The sequence below is a fragment of the Mustela erminea genome, chromosome 4, assembly GCF_009829155.1.
Source record: "Mustela erminea isolate mMusErm1 chromosome 4, mMusErm1.Pri, whole genome shotgun sequence".
NCBI classification, from domain to species: domain Eukaryota; kingdom Metazoa; phylum Chordata; class Mammalia; order Carnivora; family Mustelidae; genus Mustela; species Mustela erminea.
In genome coordinates, this window is record NC_045617.1 from 55,221,281 (window position 1) to 55,238,067 (window position 16,787).

The 16,787-nt window shown below is 39.5% G+C and overlaps 1 long non-coding RNA gene across 3 annotated transcripts; it reads left to right on the forward strand.

Moving 5' to 3' along the window:
* The first annotated feature begins 9,482 nt into the window (after window positions 1-9,482).
* LOC116588360 lies at window positions 9,483-16,307 on the forward strand. 3 transcript variants are annotated; one of them, XR_004284906.1, is made up of 4 exons: window positions 9,483-9,553; window positions 10,065-10,166; window positions 11,232-11,355; window positions 16,005-16,306. It is a non-coding gene; the product is annotated as an uncharacterized LOC116588360 (long non-coding RNA). The 3 variants fall into 3 exon arrangements; XR_004284908.1 differs by having other exon boundaries at window positions 11,267-11,355; XR_004284907.1 differs by lacking the exon at window positions 9,483-9,553 and adding an exon at window positions 9,569-9,711 and having other exon boundaries at window positions 16,005-16,307.
* The last annotated feature ends 480 nt before the right edge of the window (window positions 16,308-16,787 follow it).

A 16,787-nucleotide genomic window follows, 5' to 3' on the forward strand; every position in this document is an offset into this window, starting at 1 on the left:
CTGAGACCCTGAGGCAGTCTGCCACTTGTATTATGGGGCAGAGAGGGGGAAACATTGGGAAATCAAGGAATGGACCTCAATGTGAACAGACCCAGGAATGGCACAGTAGAATAATGTAAGGAGCACCACTGAGTCTCTGCCAAAAGAGATGAAGCCCCCTGGTGGGTGGAAGAAAGGTGAAGGGTTAAGGCCAAGATGGATCATCATGCTTGGATACTTCTTGTATGGATTGGTCAAAGGGGAGATAAACCAAAAAAAAAAAAAAAAGGGTTCTTCAGTAATTATTTAAATGAAATAGCAACTGAGAAAGCAAATGACCCCTCTGAGGAAATGGATATCACCATGGGAGAGCATGGAAGCAGAGCCAGAAGCCTGATATCTTTTCAAAGAAACCAGATCATGAAACAGTGATCTAAACATCTATCTTCATGTAGACTGACTTCATTTCTGTGTCAAAATACAAAGGCATCTACTACAGACACCAAATCACATCTTTCAGGAGTCATGGGGGGTGAAGTTTCCACGTCAGAGTTTCCCGTTGGATGAACCCAATGTCTACGTTTCCCATTTACAACATAATTGCAGATCCCCAACACAGCTTTTCTAGCATGGCAAGAGAGCACAAGTTTTCCCACACAGCTGGAATATCAAGCACAGTCCAAAAGGCCAAATTGTATTGTCTCATTCTCGCCATATTTCATAAAAATGGATACCATAAATACAGTGGTGGGAACGGAGCAAGGCAACAACAGATGATGCAATGTCTATAAGATAACCCAAGGGAATACAAATGAGTTCACATGTCAGTGTTCGAACCCCACCAGCCCACCAGCTGTGTGCCTTCTCCTCCTGCCCTTGCCTAATCACTCAGGACCCGTATTTATTTCTTATCACTGTAGTGACTTGAGCTTCACCCCAAAGATCAGTCTGTTTCAACAGATTCTTTCAAATGACTATGCTTGCTATAACATCTTCAGAGAAGATTAATGCTGCTTCAAAACAATAACACTGCTTTTGGGGATGATTGTAACTACCTAATAACAGATCAGTCATAGGACTCACTACACACCCCAACTCCCTGCTCATGTCAGTAAAACAAAGAGAAATAAAGAAGGAGCCCTTTCAATGTGTACTTCACAGGCTATAACTCATCTGAAATGAAACCCCTATTTATTCATCTCTCTTAGTAGCATGCATTTATAAGTTGCCTGCTCTGTGGTTTATAAATTGTTTTAAACTCTTACACTTCTGTTCCAAAATATAAATGTATGTTTCATATTGTAGACGAGGACTCCGCTGCTGATAATACAGGGGAAATTTAACTAGCTTATAAATGTTAAAATGTAAAAGCAAAGGAAGTCCTGCTATTCATCTTCTCTGCAATATTCAGACATTCATGAAATTGAAAGTTAATGTACCAGGGACTTTCATTATCTGACCCATTCCATCCTATCTATTAGATTCTCAAAGCACTGGAGACAGAGGACCAATATGTCACCAACACAGGACTGGAAAGGTCACAAAAACGAAGCATCAATAAAGCACTACTTCTGAATTAAATTTCACAGCACTCAGCAGAAAATATGTTCCACAGACTAAGAGTATCCATAAGAATGAAACTGATAGCTAGATACAACTTGAAGAAAGCAGAAAAGTATTTCTCAATTTGAAAAGACTATTTAAAAAATTTTTAAAAAGACTATTAAAACTACGTGTGTACATATATATGTGTGTTCATGCATACACAAAAAGGCACTATTTTATACACCCAATGTGGAAGAAAAAACAAACTTTCTATTGGAACCAAAATAAAGTTTATAGTCACCAAATTCACTAGCATACAGTGCAGTCCTACTAAACGACTCCTCTTTCTTTCCTTAAGCATTTAGTAGAATACTATGCAGGACTTGTAAAGTCAGTGTGGTTTTCAATAATTTTCCGTGACTCGTAGTCTAATGTACACATTAGTGAGTTTATCATGATCTTTGCTATTTTTATCAACTGGAATGTGTAATCTTAATCTTCTTAATAAAAATTAATTCACCAAAGTCCATGGCTTCTTTTAGCTCTCCAAATTTTTAGTAATTCTGAATACTCAATGATTTGATTTAACAAGTATGTTCTTGAGATTTGCTGAAAATATTATAATCATAACTAGGTGCCATGAAGATGAAGAGACAAACATTAATGGGGCTTTCTTTAAATCAGCTGCAGATACAAGGAAATATGTAAAAAGAAGAAGAGCAAAAAAAGAGTGAGAAAAAAAAAAGGAAAACAAAAAAAAAAGATGAAGAGCAGGACAGCCTTGGCTGAGGGCCTGATGCATACAATTAAAGTTAAAGGAGCTCCCGAGAAGGGGCAATTGCCAAGCCCGCTGGAGAAGGATCCTCAACCAGTAGTTCCTAGGCATTAGCATTTCATTGTTTGTTTTGTTTTATGTTTCAAGTTTTATTTAAATTCTAGTTAGTTAATGTACAGTATAATAGTAGTTTCAGGAGTAGAATTTAGTGATTCCTCACTTACATACAACACCCAGGGCTCACTGCATCAAGTGCCCTCCTTAATGCCCATCACCCATTTAAGGATTTCACTTTTTTTTTTTTTAAGATTTTATTTATTAATTTGACAGACAGAGATCACAAGCAGGCAGAGAGAGAGGAGGAAGCAGGCTCCCCGCTGAGCAGAGAGCCTGATGCAGGGCTCGATCCCAGGACCCTGAGATTATGACCTGAGCCGAAGACAGAGGCTTAACCCACTGAGCCACCCAGGCATCCCAGATTTCACTTTTAAAGGATATAAAAAAAAAGGTATTTTTTTCAAATGTAATGAAACTTTTTAAAGATCTATTTATTTATTTGACAGGGAGAGTGTTACTGCCTGTACATAGGCACACAAGGGTGGTTGGGCAGAAGGAGAGGGAGAGAAGTAGACTCCCTGCTGAGTGTGGAGCCTGGGGTGGGGCTTGATCTCACCATCCTGAGACTAGGACCTGAGCCAAAATCAAGAGTCTGAAGCTTACCCAACTGAGCCACCCAAGTGCCCCCTGAGGTTTTTTTTCTTTAAATATATATATTAAAAATGACAATCCGGCCATTTAAAATCATTAGTACTTTATTTTTTAAAAAAAAAATTTTTAAAGATTTTATTTATTCATTTGAGAGAGAGAGAAAGAAGAAGCACAAGATAGGGGGAAGGGCAGAGGGCGAGGGAGAAGGAAGCTCTCTGCTGAAGGTGGGGGGCCCAAGGCAGGGCTGGATCCCAGGGCCCTAAGATCTTGACCTGAGCTGGAGGCAGACACTTAAACACCCAGGTGCCCCACTAATTTTATTTTTAAAAAGAATATTTTCACACAAAAATTTGAGAGAACATTATTTGAGAATAAACATCAAATAGGGGCACCTGGGTGGCTCAGTCATTAAGCATCTGCCTTCGGCTCAGGTCATTACCACACAGTCGTGGGATGGAGCCCAGCATCAGGCTCCCTGCTCAGCGGGAAGCTCTCCCTCTCCCACTCCCGCTGCTTGGGTTCCCTCTCTTGCTGTGTCTCTGTCAAATAAATAAGATCTTTTAAAAAATTATCAAATAAATTGAAATTAAAAACTAACTCACTACATTACTACCATTTTTCCTTTTGGAGAAAAGTCTTTCACAGACTAGGATTTGGAAGATTTGGTTAATTCTAAGGGCTAAGTGTACACTGAAACACAAAAGGGATACAAGACCGTATTCCTGGTCACTGGAGCTTATAGCCCTGAGAAAGAAGCAACAGTTACTGATGTTATAAAGTCATCAGGTAGTGCAAAGTATTTATTATGCAGCCGACTAAACCCAAAAGAACTGTAATTTGGGGGACCAGGGAGTGGAGTGATTTTGGTCTGGAATGGGCTGTGACTTAGCTCCAGACCAGGAGGGAAGGGATACTGAAGCCCAAGGGAGGCTTTTAGCTGATGGCAGAACAGAAAAAGAGAGATGAATGGGCCTGGTGATCGGGAGACAAGACAGACTGCGGAGACAGTTTTATGTTGTGGAATATTGGGGGAATTCTCCTAATGCACTCTTATCAGTAAAAATCAATCGGAGTTAAGTACACATAAAAAGACAAGGAAATTCCCATCTTTTTTATGGCTCTGTCAATGGAGGTAGATAATAATATGAGTAAAATTAAATCTAAACACTCACTCTTATCCCTAATATCTTAAAAGAGAGTTTGGTAAGCATTACCTTTAAAAAATTTTAATGCTCTTAAGAAAAGGAGAAAAATGTCATGGTAAAATTAAATTTACTTTTCTATCTAAATTATTCTTACACGTTCCATAGGCATTTACTAGCAATTAAAGATTTTACTCTATATTATTCTATTCTATGTTATTACATTCTTCTTCTTTTCTTGACATGACTCTTTTCTCTCTCTTTGGGTCTTCTATCACATCACACAATTCAGCTGAACATATTCTGGTATCAGGATATTAGTTAGACAATTATCATTCCACTGAAAAAAGAAAAAAAAAGGATGGAGTGAATATAACTTCTTGAAAACAAATGTGATATGAGATCATTTAGATTTTAGTAAAATAAGGAGATTAAAATCATGGTTCTTTGATATAAAGGAAGAAGTATGTTTTACCAAATGGTCTACCAAAAGAAAGGAGTTGCTCCAAGAGCCCAAACATTACTGATTCCTTAAATGTCTTGGTCAATTAAATTAAAAAAAAAATTTTTTTTTTGACTGAAAATTTTCAGTGTGTGGCTCCAATAATTGCTGTCAAAAGTGATTATCATTCCCGTCCAGATCTCATATGCAGTCAGCTGCTTACAAACACTCTGAACCATCCTCCAAGTTTTTCCTCGACCAGCTTTGGGAATGAAGACTTCAGAAAATATTTTAAAAATAACTCTCTTCTCAGTTTCCCTGAACACACGGCTGCCACGTTTCCTAAGCCTACTGGTCTGTTTTAAATTCAAATGGAATCTGAGCATCTTGACAGAAAGGACCCCAGAGAGGGCTTGTCCAATTGACAACAGAGAATCCGATAAGTCTTTTCATCTTAGGCTGTAAGATGTTCTGTCGGAAGGAAAGGAGGAGAACAAGAGCACAGGGAATGCTAACAGCCGGAGCAGGTTTGGGGTGAAAAGTCGCTTTTCTTGCTCCTCACCATTCATGTGTGTCCAAAGTTAGCACTAAAACTCTAAAATTAATACATGCGGTTGTGTACATGGGGAGAGAATTTTAAGCTTGATTTGACCTACCTTTTTCTCAGAGTGAGAGCTCTGATAGTATTTATTCCACGTTAAATATTTTATTTTAAGATCAAAAGAGTTTGGGTTCAAGCTCAACTTCTTTTGTGACTTCTAATGTTTATTTAAAGATGATGAAGTTTAGTTGGACCTAGGCATTTTAACTTTATCCTCCCACCAGAACAAAAGAAAAAGTGTGGGGGGGATTTACTACATTTCTACAGGAACCCCTATTCTTCTTACATGTACCACAGGGTTAAGTTTTTGTCCTGGTAAGATGTGTCTAACTATGCAACAGAATGAGTCTCCGGTAGGTAGACTGTAGAGAAAGGTGCATTATAAAGGTTAGGAGAGGTAAGAATAGGAGAAAAAAAAAAAACCCTGCCTAGCAAGAACCTATTGAACATGCTTCCTGTTACTATTCTCAGAGATTGCTATGATGGTTTAATTAGATCTCCCTGACAAAATTCATTACAGAAAATCCTGGCTTACTGAAAAAATAATAAACTCAGCTCATTCATAACCTATTAGTTACTTTGCTTTTAAGGAGCTAGAATGCTGTCCCTTTCTTTCTTTTCCCTTATCTAGAAGACTCGAATGAAGTGTAACAAGTAGTAAAAGGGGAACAAATGAAAGCAAGGGGTGAATAAGTCAACAAAACACATTAAGCATCTTTCATAACATCCGCCTCCACCTAATGAGACAGAAGTGTAAATGGAAAGAGCTTACTGGGGTTGAGTAGAATACAAAGAGACTCTATACACTCTCTTATGTCCTTTATCTCCACCCCTCTTGCTAGTGTTGTAAATTCAGGCTCTGGGGTGGTGGTGGGGGGCAGTGTGGCTTTTTTTTCCCTCTCCTGAATGAACAAATCAGCCCTAAACCAACAGATCTCTTTGATTTCACTCTTGCAAGTCACCCATTCTCCATCCACCTTCCAGAATCAGCCTTCTCAGATGCAAATTTCACTTACATGTTCAAAACTCGTCAGTGGTGTCCTATTACCTGTGAAATGATGAACCCAATTATATCAGAGCAACCAAGGCTCTCCATTATCCAGCATCTGTGTAAATCACAAATCTTATTTGGCTTCATCTCTCTTTTCTGGCACAGCTCAACTCACTCCAAGTTCTAGCCTGCTCCAGAAAGAACCATCTGCTGCTGCTTAGAATGAGAAACTCCAAGGCAGTTTCACGCCTCTGCACATAACACATAAGGTTGCCTTTATCTGTAGTGTTCCCATCTCTATCCCCATCCACCTGAAAACATTTGAAAATAGTAGCACTCTTGGTGGACCACTAGAAAATGTTGCCCTAATGGTCTTTATGTATACACATATGTTACACGAACATACACATTCATGTATATATGTGTAGGTGTGCCCCCATATACTTTGAAGGCAAATTATCATCTATTGGATTTTACCAAAAATAAACAAAAATTTCAGAAAGAAATGTTATAGGAGAATGTGTTTCTTTCCTTCTTATGTATCATTGTGAGGTCAAGTAAAGAAACTAAGACTATGCCATGCATTAAGTCCATTCCTTGAGAAGGAGATGACCACCACTAGTCTATCTTAGTAGTGTAACACTCTGTCCAGAGCATAGAACCCAAGAACTACACATTTCTTCTCCCCTGGCACACTCGCCAGACCACACACAGGAAACTGATGCAGGCAGAGGCCCAGATAATCAATCTATCATGTTCATCCCGCTGGGGTTGAGTTTAGCACGCCCAGTTTATTTGAATTCGGACAGTAATGAATCCCATTAGTAAACCACTTCCTATACAAAGCAGGACTTCCTTTTGGCCTAAACGCATCACTCTAAAGTTGTAAGGAAAGTTGGTTCCCTTGTAACAACCAAGCAGGACTGGGTCAACAAATCTGTTTGTGATACACATATTCTTCACATGTTTCAGACCTTGACCACAGCTCCCTCCATCTTCAAGTTCAAAAAGGGCTAAAGACTCCATGGTTTCATCCGTGCTCCTCTGGTACACCTGGCAGGATCCCAATCTTTTGTGCATTCTTGCTGTGGTTAGGACAGCTGGCTTTCCTCACCCTCCCTTGATTTTGACATCCAGGGACCATGGCACAAAATCTCTCAGGTGTGGCCAAACCCTGTTTTTTGTTGTTCTTTTTGTTTCTTGCAAGGATAGGGCTGTGGTTTGTTTTGTGTTATGGGCCTTTCGTTGATTAAAATAACTTCTTTGGCATTTTAGGAAAAGGATCTGTGGGGTCCATTTCCAGAACGGATGAAAGTTAATTCAGCTCAAGTCAAGAAATATTGATTGTGCAATGGCCATGAGCTCAAAGCTCTCATAACTCTATTAAACAGTGGTTAAAATCCATCATGTTATTAGCTTAGTAGAGACTGGGGCACAGAGTAGAATATTAGTGCTGGGCAGGATTTAGAAAATCAGCAGTCCCAATAGTTTTGAAACTTTTTAGAGTTCAGGCAGCATTTTCTTTAAGTGAAATTTCATTACAGTGCTCAGCAAATGAAAGCGGGTCTAGTTGAAGTAGTTTTTCGGGAGACAAAAATGTTTCCCGTGAGGCTTCTCCACTGTATTTACACACACGCAGTCATACAACAGAGTTTTAAAACCTTAGCTCAGGCCTCATCCAAAGGCCTCATTGTTTATTTTCCAGAAAGACAACTGAGGTGACAAATCCATGATTATAGGTAGCTGGAAAACCAAGACTGTCTGACTCCTGATTTAGTACCCATTCCTCTACATTTCTTGTATTTTCCTCTAGATGAAACTCACCTACAATTTTTCTGCCCCTGCCTTGTAATAGCGTTCCTCTAGCCCGACTCCCCGAGTCGAGTCTGTCATTTCACTATTCCCTGTCCCTGCCTCTCTCCCCCCCTCCCCTCCCTCTCTTCCTGTATTTGTTCCTTTCTCCTCTCCAGCTTTATAAATAAATGTGTTTTTCACACTCCCCTGTATTTGTTTAACTTCCCAAGGCCTCAAATTGGCAGAAGCCTGACCTCGGGCTTCTAAGTTATACTTCCACTCAATCAAACAAATCAATGTCTATTTGCACTCTGGGCTAATTTGTCGGGAATGTATTCAGAATGCATTTACTTGTTCTAATTCCTTTAACCCACTTCATTTTCCTACATTCCTTCCCCTGATCAAGGAAGATGATCTGATTAGGGTTTCTGCTGAAAGCAGCCCTGTGGTCTCTAAAAGTCCCTTTGATACCCTTGTGGGTAGAGGATGATTGGCATTAATAATATCCCCCATTCAGCTCCTTTGTATACCACGAACAGCAGCTGAGGCTACTTCAAAATCCAGTGCTGCATGTTTTGAGACCTGCCAAGAAATAGCAACATGCCAACAGACCTGGCAGCAATGACAGCCTGGTCCTGACAGATGAGTGTGCACAGAACAGGTGAGAGAACCATAAAACACAACAGTGATAACCCCGGATTATCCACTGTGAGGCCGTAGTGCCCTCTTCCTGGTAACTAAGTGCCTTAGTTACCGACGTGATGGGACACCCATGCATGGCAAGCCAAAAAAGAACTTGGGTCGCTTTAATTTAGGAGTTGCCAACTTTTTTTTTTTTTATGCTGAATGTAAATATATAAGAGATAAAGAGAGAAGACATTAGATCAAAAATAAGAAAACTAATCCTTACCCCATCCTCGTGATACTTTGTTATTGGAGCTCATGACCTTCTTTGGAGTAAAGTATGTGTGAGGAAGTTGAAGAACAATTAGTAGACTATTCTGCAGCAGTAGAGGCTCCCAAGATTGATGCTGCCCTTTAAAGAAAGCCTGCTGAGCTTGGCCAGATATTAGTTACACATCTTTCCCTTACAGCTCTGGCATTATCACACATGATCATTCTGGTCATGCCAGCCATGGAGGATTATTCGCCATACTCTGGCGGGAGGGTCGAAAGAGTTCAGGGTGGAGAGACAGTGAAAAGAGACTAGAAATTGCTCTAATTTCCTAATCCGATGCCTTGTGACTACAAAACACGATAGGAATCTATTCAGTGGCAGTAAGAACAACATCGCTGCCCATCATGGAGCCCCTGGTATTTCTAATATGCACATTAACTATAGTAATACCACAACGATCAACGTACACATTGAAAAGAGACTCGTGGCATATTCTGTTCAAGTTCTATGTTCCCTGAACAAAAATGTTGCCATGGAAACCTGTACCATAAGGCAGGTGTAGTTGTGCAAAGGACTATGGGCTATGAAATCCGGTTCCCATGGCAACATTTTTGTTCAAAGCCTGAAGAATCTTAAATACATGTGCCAATACATTTTATTACCCAGCAGGATACACAGGTAGGATTAATAAAGTTCAATATTTGCTCAACTAAAAGTTGTAATCATGGTAAAAATAAATGAATTAGAACCAGCTCCTACGGATGGCTTACATAAACAGTCTGGAGTTGTAACTCTACTTCCACATGAATAAGGAAATGCATGTGAAGTATTAACAGGTAACTTTCTTTCATTAAATCCATAAGGCAAGGAAATCTTCCTCAAAGTGATGGGATTTAAAAATTTGAAATATATCTTCAACCCACAATTCACTGATGAGATTAAATCACTCAAGCTTACCAAAGGAAATTAAGATCATTCTATCCACCTGTAATAGAACCAATTAATATGGTGGCCAAACAGCTGAAGGAAAAAAAACGTCAGGTTGATTCATCTATATTATGTGAGCTCATGCTAATAAAATGTGCCAGTTGGGATATTTATGATAATTGCCATTTCTAGAGCCTCAAAACATTCATATAAATATGCCAAGAACCAAATTAAGAAAAGCTTTTTCCTTTATCTTTTACAGATAATCCAGAAAGTAATAATCATTCATTATAATAGATCTCAGAAAATATATAAAGGAGATACACAACGAAAGGCAAAGAAATGATCACATGGAGATGCTTCAGTAAGTTTTTAAAAGAAGAACTTGTTCTTCATTATCACTTCACATCTGCTAGCCCCGTAAAACTTCCAAATCACATTGCTAAAGAGCACAGTGCACATTCCAGCAGGTCAGAAACTGTGTTTGGTTTGGTTCATCATCACTCTGCACAGTACTTGGAATGTATTAAACATCCAATAGCTATGTGTTGAATGAATGAATGAAACACATTCTGAATTCAGGCAACAAAGCATCGTAGGCTGTCAATGGAGACTTTCACAAAAATCCTATAAATTAATTCAGGTGATTCAAATGAAATTCTTCCATTAGTTCACATCTTAAATTTAGAAATGCATTATCATTGTTTTTAAGTGTTTTGTAAGTACTATTGGCTCTCAAAACATCACCAATGTTTCCTCCTCTTTTTCCCCCAGCCATTTTATCAAGTGGTTGGTGATCTACAATCAAACACATAAATGCACCAAGACGCTAAGCACATAAAGGAACTGTGGGGACCTTTTACAAAATAAGGCATTCATTCTGTAAAATGCAATGAGCCCATTCCTAGTTTACATACTTTTAAGTTCTTTTTTTTCCTATATTAGGTCTTGTTATTTAGAGTGACACATCTGTTAGCACTTGTATAGTAAACTCTGGTCTCCTAAACAAATGTTTAAGCCAAATTTCATAGAATTTCCCATTGTTCCCTAAAGATGCTGAGAATTTAAAATCTTAGAATGCAACCACAGTTAGCAAACTCATTTCCAAAATTTCATACATTAGAAATGGGCTCTTGAGAGATCAGCATATCTGGGGCGCTTGGGTGGCTCAGTGTTAAGCCGTTGCCTTCGGCTCAGGTCATGATCTCAGGGTCCTGGGATCGAGTCCCACATCGGGCTCTCTGCTCAGCAGGGAGCCTGCTTCCTCCTCTCTCTCTGCCTGCCTCTCTGCCTACTTGTGATCTCTCTCTGTCAAATAAATAAATAAAATCTTAAAAAAAAAAAGAGAGATCAGCGTATCATAACTCTCAAAGCATAGGTCCGTGTAGCATAAAGACACAGAATTTAAAAACTAGAAGACCTCTCTAAGACATTCCAGAACTTCAAGTTGCCTCTGTGTCAAAGGCCAGGCACGGAGCAATGTGGAAATCCATTGGCTGTGACCACGGGCTGGAGCCTTGTCCAAGAGGCCCTGCTCAGCTGAGAAGCCTTGGGTAAGTCACAGCTCCCCTAAGCCTAAATATGAATAATCTAATATGAAGACAAAGCAACTCTCAATGTAGAAGGGGTTTGTGAATGTCAAATGAACTGATGTGTGTTAAAGCGCATCAGGGGATGCTTTTTTTTTAACCTTTAAATACATGTTGTTACTGTTATTATTATTCAACGCCCTAAATATTAAATAAGCTAAGAAAACAATATCACCTGTCATGTTCAATTACTGTTGTGGGTACTGGTAGGATTGATTACATAAATAGTTGGCCTCTACTGTGTACATTTGGTTTTCTGTATCAGAGCTTCATATATGGGAGTTTACACTTAGTTTCTGGTTTGTGGATGCAAGTACAAATGAGGATTAGAAAATGTGGTTTTGAGTCAATACTGAAAACTCTTTTTTTTTTTTTTTAACTTTAAAAAGTGCATTGCTATTGCTTCATTCTGAAAAACTTCTAAATGCTGCTCCAGGCCCCAGGGATATGGAGATGTGAAACATCTGGAGAGCCTTCCTCTAGAGGAACATGCTGTCTGGAGGTAGAGGAGGGAAGTCTGTTACATCTCTAAGCACGTCTGCATAAAATACTGTGTGGGTGAAAAAGTAGGAATCTGGAAGGGTGAGAGACTAAACTACTTTATCAATTTGGGGGCAACTAAGTGAACAAAATGCGTTACCTTTTTTTAGCTTATGAACAAGTAGACTGCAGGTTAACTTCCCCAATTATCATCTGTTTTACTAGGAAACTAAAGTGAGAATTGCAATCTGTCTGCTGTAGAACATACTGGAGCATGATCTCAAACTGATTACAGACTTGTCGAATTGTATCAGCATTGATTTATTAGACAGAGCCCTGCAGCATGTCGGTGTGATGCTGCCCACTGAACACAGCACGAGGCCTCTTTTATTTGATCCCGGGGACCATCCTGAGAGAGCTTTTGTGTGTTGCCTTGATGAGAGTCGGGTCACCCTTGGGACCCTAAGGAGGTGTCCGAGAAGCATCTGGGTGAATTGGGAGCGGCACTTGTAGGACGCTGGGATTCTTGACTGAGCTAAAATGCGGTCGGGGGTATAAAAATCAGCAACTGGCTGCTTAGGTTATAAAATGCTATTCCTAACTTTGCAGACATCTACTCAAACAAAAAGATTTTATTAGATGGTATGTTAGTTTTCGCATTACAAGAAAATTATAGGAAATTAACATTTTAGACCACAGTGAAAAAAGCTTTTCAGATTCGTATGGTCTGATTAAGTCATACTATTTTGCATCTGTTGCATAAGAGAAATTAAGTTCAATCATTCCTTGATACGTATTGACTGACTTCCTATTACGTGCCAGGTGCTGTCGTTAGCCACTCGGCATTAGCTGATAATTTAAACTTAAGGAAAAAAGAAACCACAAAACATAGTACATTAAGGAAAAGGAATATCTTAAAACCAAAATGAGGTACTTTTTTTATTTAACAATAATCTCTAGCTGTTTCTTAAATAAATGAGTTCAGTGATGCATCGCTTGACCAGATTTTAGTTGGACAAAAATAGTCATTGACGGAGGTGGCCACGAAACCATGCTATTATGAAGCATTGCAATTTAAGCCAAGTCATTCCAGAAACATTTCTTTCCTCTGACCTTTGCACCCACTAAGTGATAGAACTCTCCTGCACAGTGCACAGGTCAGACCTCTCCGACATTGTACAAATATCATTCAAGAGAAAACACTCTATTGCCCAACTTGATTACATGGAAATTGGTTTTGTACAATAGAAGCCTTTTTGTTCAGACTCCTATGGACTCCTACAGTGTAAGTTTCTTTACAGAGTTAATAGACTAGGGATGGATTTTGAATTTCACACGCATACACAAAAGCCTCATTACCATTTACATTTGTGCATGGCTAACAAAGATGAGCAGGAGCTACCTGAAATCATTAAAGCTGAGAAAGGAAATTGAACAGAGGTGAGGAAAACCCGTTTCTTAAAGCCCGTTTAGTATGGATTAACGTTCATTGTAATAGGAGAGTCCAACCTGGAAGGAAGAACTGTGCTTTGTTTTTTAGATATTAAAAGAAGGAGATAGGATCCTTGTTTAATTTCAAAGTTCTTTCTAACATTAAAGTGCTGGGATTTTAGTTTGCCAAACATTCATTTCTAAAAATAAATAAATAAGCTGGAACTTGACTCTAATTTGAAATGAAACACGCTTTTAGGCAAGAGAATAAGAAATAATGGAAATAGATGAAGGGATTTAGAAATTTTGTATATGTACTTAATTTCTCCAACTGAAAGCACGGAAGAAATTCTTATCCACCCTCAGTGGGTCCAGAGGCTGCCCTAATACTCCACACCCCACTTCCCACAGATATAGAGATGCTGCTGATTCCCCAGGCCTCTTCTGTCCTTCCCATACAAACTCCATGGTCCTGATCCCCTCAGCTTTCCTGCTTCCTCCTCAGCCCTGCGTCAGTGTACACCCGCCACAGGATGTATGGCAGTAAAAGGGGAAGAGGCCATCTCCACCACAACGATGGGAATCATGACGAGGCACACAGCACCTGACATCCTACCTTTTTTTAGCTCCCTCTCTGGCTCAAGCCTTCCCCTCATACACACTGCCCTCAACTCCAGCAATTTATATCCCAACTTCTTAAACTCCAATCCCTGTCTGTAGGCTTGGGTTCAAGTACAGATCCAGGAAGCCCCTTTCCAAGGTCCAGGTACCAGCTGGCGATGTGTTCCAGCTCCCCAGGCTGTGGAGGGGGTGGGCCTGGGATTCACAAATCTAATTGCCTTTCTTTACTATTAGGAGCCTTCTAAAAAAAAAAAAAAAAGAAAGAAAGAAAGAAAGAAAGAAAGAAAGAAAGAAAGAAAGAAAAGAAAAAAGAAAGGTTTTATTTATTTATTTGAGAGAGAGAGCAAACATGAGTCGGGAGAGAAGCAGAGGGAAATGGAGAGGCAGACTCCCTGCTGAGCAGGAAACCTGACAGTGGATGCAGGTCTCCACACAGGGCTCAATCCGAGGACCCAGGGATCATGATCTGAGCCAAAGACAGATGCTTAACCAACTGAGCTTACCCAGGTGTTCCTATTATGAGGCTTCTTAACACACAAGTGTTAAAATTCACTTGATGCAACTAATGAATCATTGAACACTACATCAGAAACCAATGATGTAACGTATGTGGGCCAACTGAATTTAAATTAGAAAAATTTTAAAAATTCATTCGAAATTTTTAAACTCTCTTTTGCCCTATTCCTACAGTTTTGCCTGAATCATTTGTAGAGATTGGCAAGAAAACAATGTATTGAGAAGCCGGGGGAATCGGACTTTCAAGTGTATTAAAAAGTCCAATTGATGGAGTAGGGTGGAAGGGATAACTATAACGTGCTGGTGTCACAGTCCTCAATCCAGATTCTGGATTATAACTATGTTCCTAACTCCGTCAGCGATGGGACACTCTGCTCCCTCTGTCCAGGCAACTGGTGATCTGTCTTGGATACTGAATGGACACACATGTGTTTATCACAAAATTTACCTATTGTTTTCCATTATTCCAGAAGGAATGATGGATGGTTGGAGGAATGATATATGTAGGTAAGTGCCATATTAAACCCACTGGCATTTGCATTGGTTGTCTTATGCAACACTTCCTGAGAGATGCTTAGAAGAGATTTCCAGCCCAGCACACTGCAATGGTCTTTTTCTTATTGAAGTATAATTGACATACAATAACTTCACATATTTTAAAACATACCATTTGCTACCTTTTGACATATATATGAGACTGTGAAACCATCGCCCCAATCAAGACAGTGATCATATGCATCAACCCCAAAAGTTTCTTCATGCTCCTTTGTCCAGCACACTAAAATTTCAAGTCTTATTTTAATGAAAAGAAAAAAAAAAAAACATCAATTTTCTTCTCCAAAACAGACCATGGCATCAGTTCAATTCCATTTAACATTACCTTTCATCGGAAGATCCTAAGAACTCAAATTCTTACCTAATCAATGCTCAAAATGATTTGACTTATTTCACTAAAGAGATGTGCACACATGAGTGTGCATGTGTGCCTGTGTGTATCCACATATATATGCATACATCTTCACAATATTATCACCTTCACGTGAAATGCACTAGAAGTAGAGTTTCTTCCAAAAAAAAATACACTACACTTTTTAATTACAGAAAATTTTGGAAAGATTTCTTCTCCCTGAAATGTCTTGTCATTTCACCATAGGGAACCAACCTTTCTGGCACTTCCTAGTTTCAGGTTTAAGAACTGGATTACTGGAGCTTCAACCAGCCAGTCAGATTATTATGCAAAATAGTCAACTTCATGGGACTGGAAGGACACAAACTGGGCCAAACAATTAGCTCCTGTCACTCTTGCTGGGAGAAAATTGAATGATAACACTCATGACAGGAGTGTTGGGCTCTGTGGACTGATAGCATGGATTCTGTTGTCCATGCAGTTCTGGGCACCAGAGAAAACCAGCCTCCCACAGAGGTTATAATGATGCCCTCAAGCTCTTCACAAACAGTTGTTTTCTGGGCAGCATGTTTCAATAAACCCTCTAACTATGGTTATGTAAAGAGAAGTTTCTGTCTTGCCATATTTCTAAGAGTGACTTTTTTCCCCCTTACAACAGGTCACATGACCTTGGCTGGTCAAACAGACTACCCATTGAGGAAGAAGCCATGGTGGTGGTGCATGTCAGAGGCCACTGACTTATGAAGAAACCTTTTCCCTTGCCATACGGCAAGAGAAGAAGCATCAATCAATCAATCAATCCTTGCTGAGATCAGATATGGCCACTTTCTTTCAATACTGCAGTTGTCAGATTCATAAAATAAACAGTTTGCTTGAGCCTGAAGTGAAATATTTTCTATTACTGCTGTATGTGTTAGCCCCACACAATACTGGACCATTTGCTCATTCCATAAATATGTATTGAATTTCTTCTGTGTTCAAGGCATTGTGGGGCATATAAATGTGAATAGGACATAATGTGGCTCTCGGGGAGTTTCCATCATGGCAGGAATGTATATGGCACTCAAGAGGACGTTTAACTATGATGATGATGAAAGAAGTGAAGTCTGGCAGGAAGTCTGAAGCAAAGCCTTTCAGATGCAAGGAAATTAGGGTTGAACTTGGCAAGGTTTCCATTTTAATTAAGCACTTTCTCTTTGTTACTTGATCAGACATTCTTTATTAGGCCTGTTAAGTGTCTTTGCAAGTTTTTGTCTCCATGGCTCTTTCCTAAACTAGGTAAGAGGGGTCAACTTACCTTTTAGCTCTTGGTATCAGCCTGCAGTAGGCGCTCTTGCTGAGTGAGTCAGCAGGATAGAGTAGAAACAATATCATCTTTGGGGCATGATTTTCAGGCCAGGCTGGTCACAGAAGATTGCCTTCTGGGAATGGTGACTAGCAT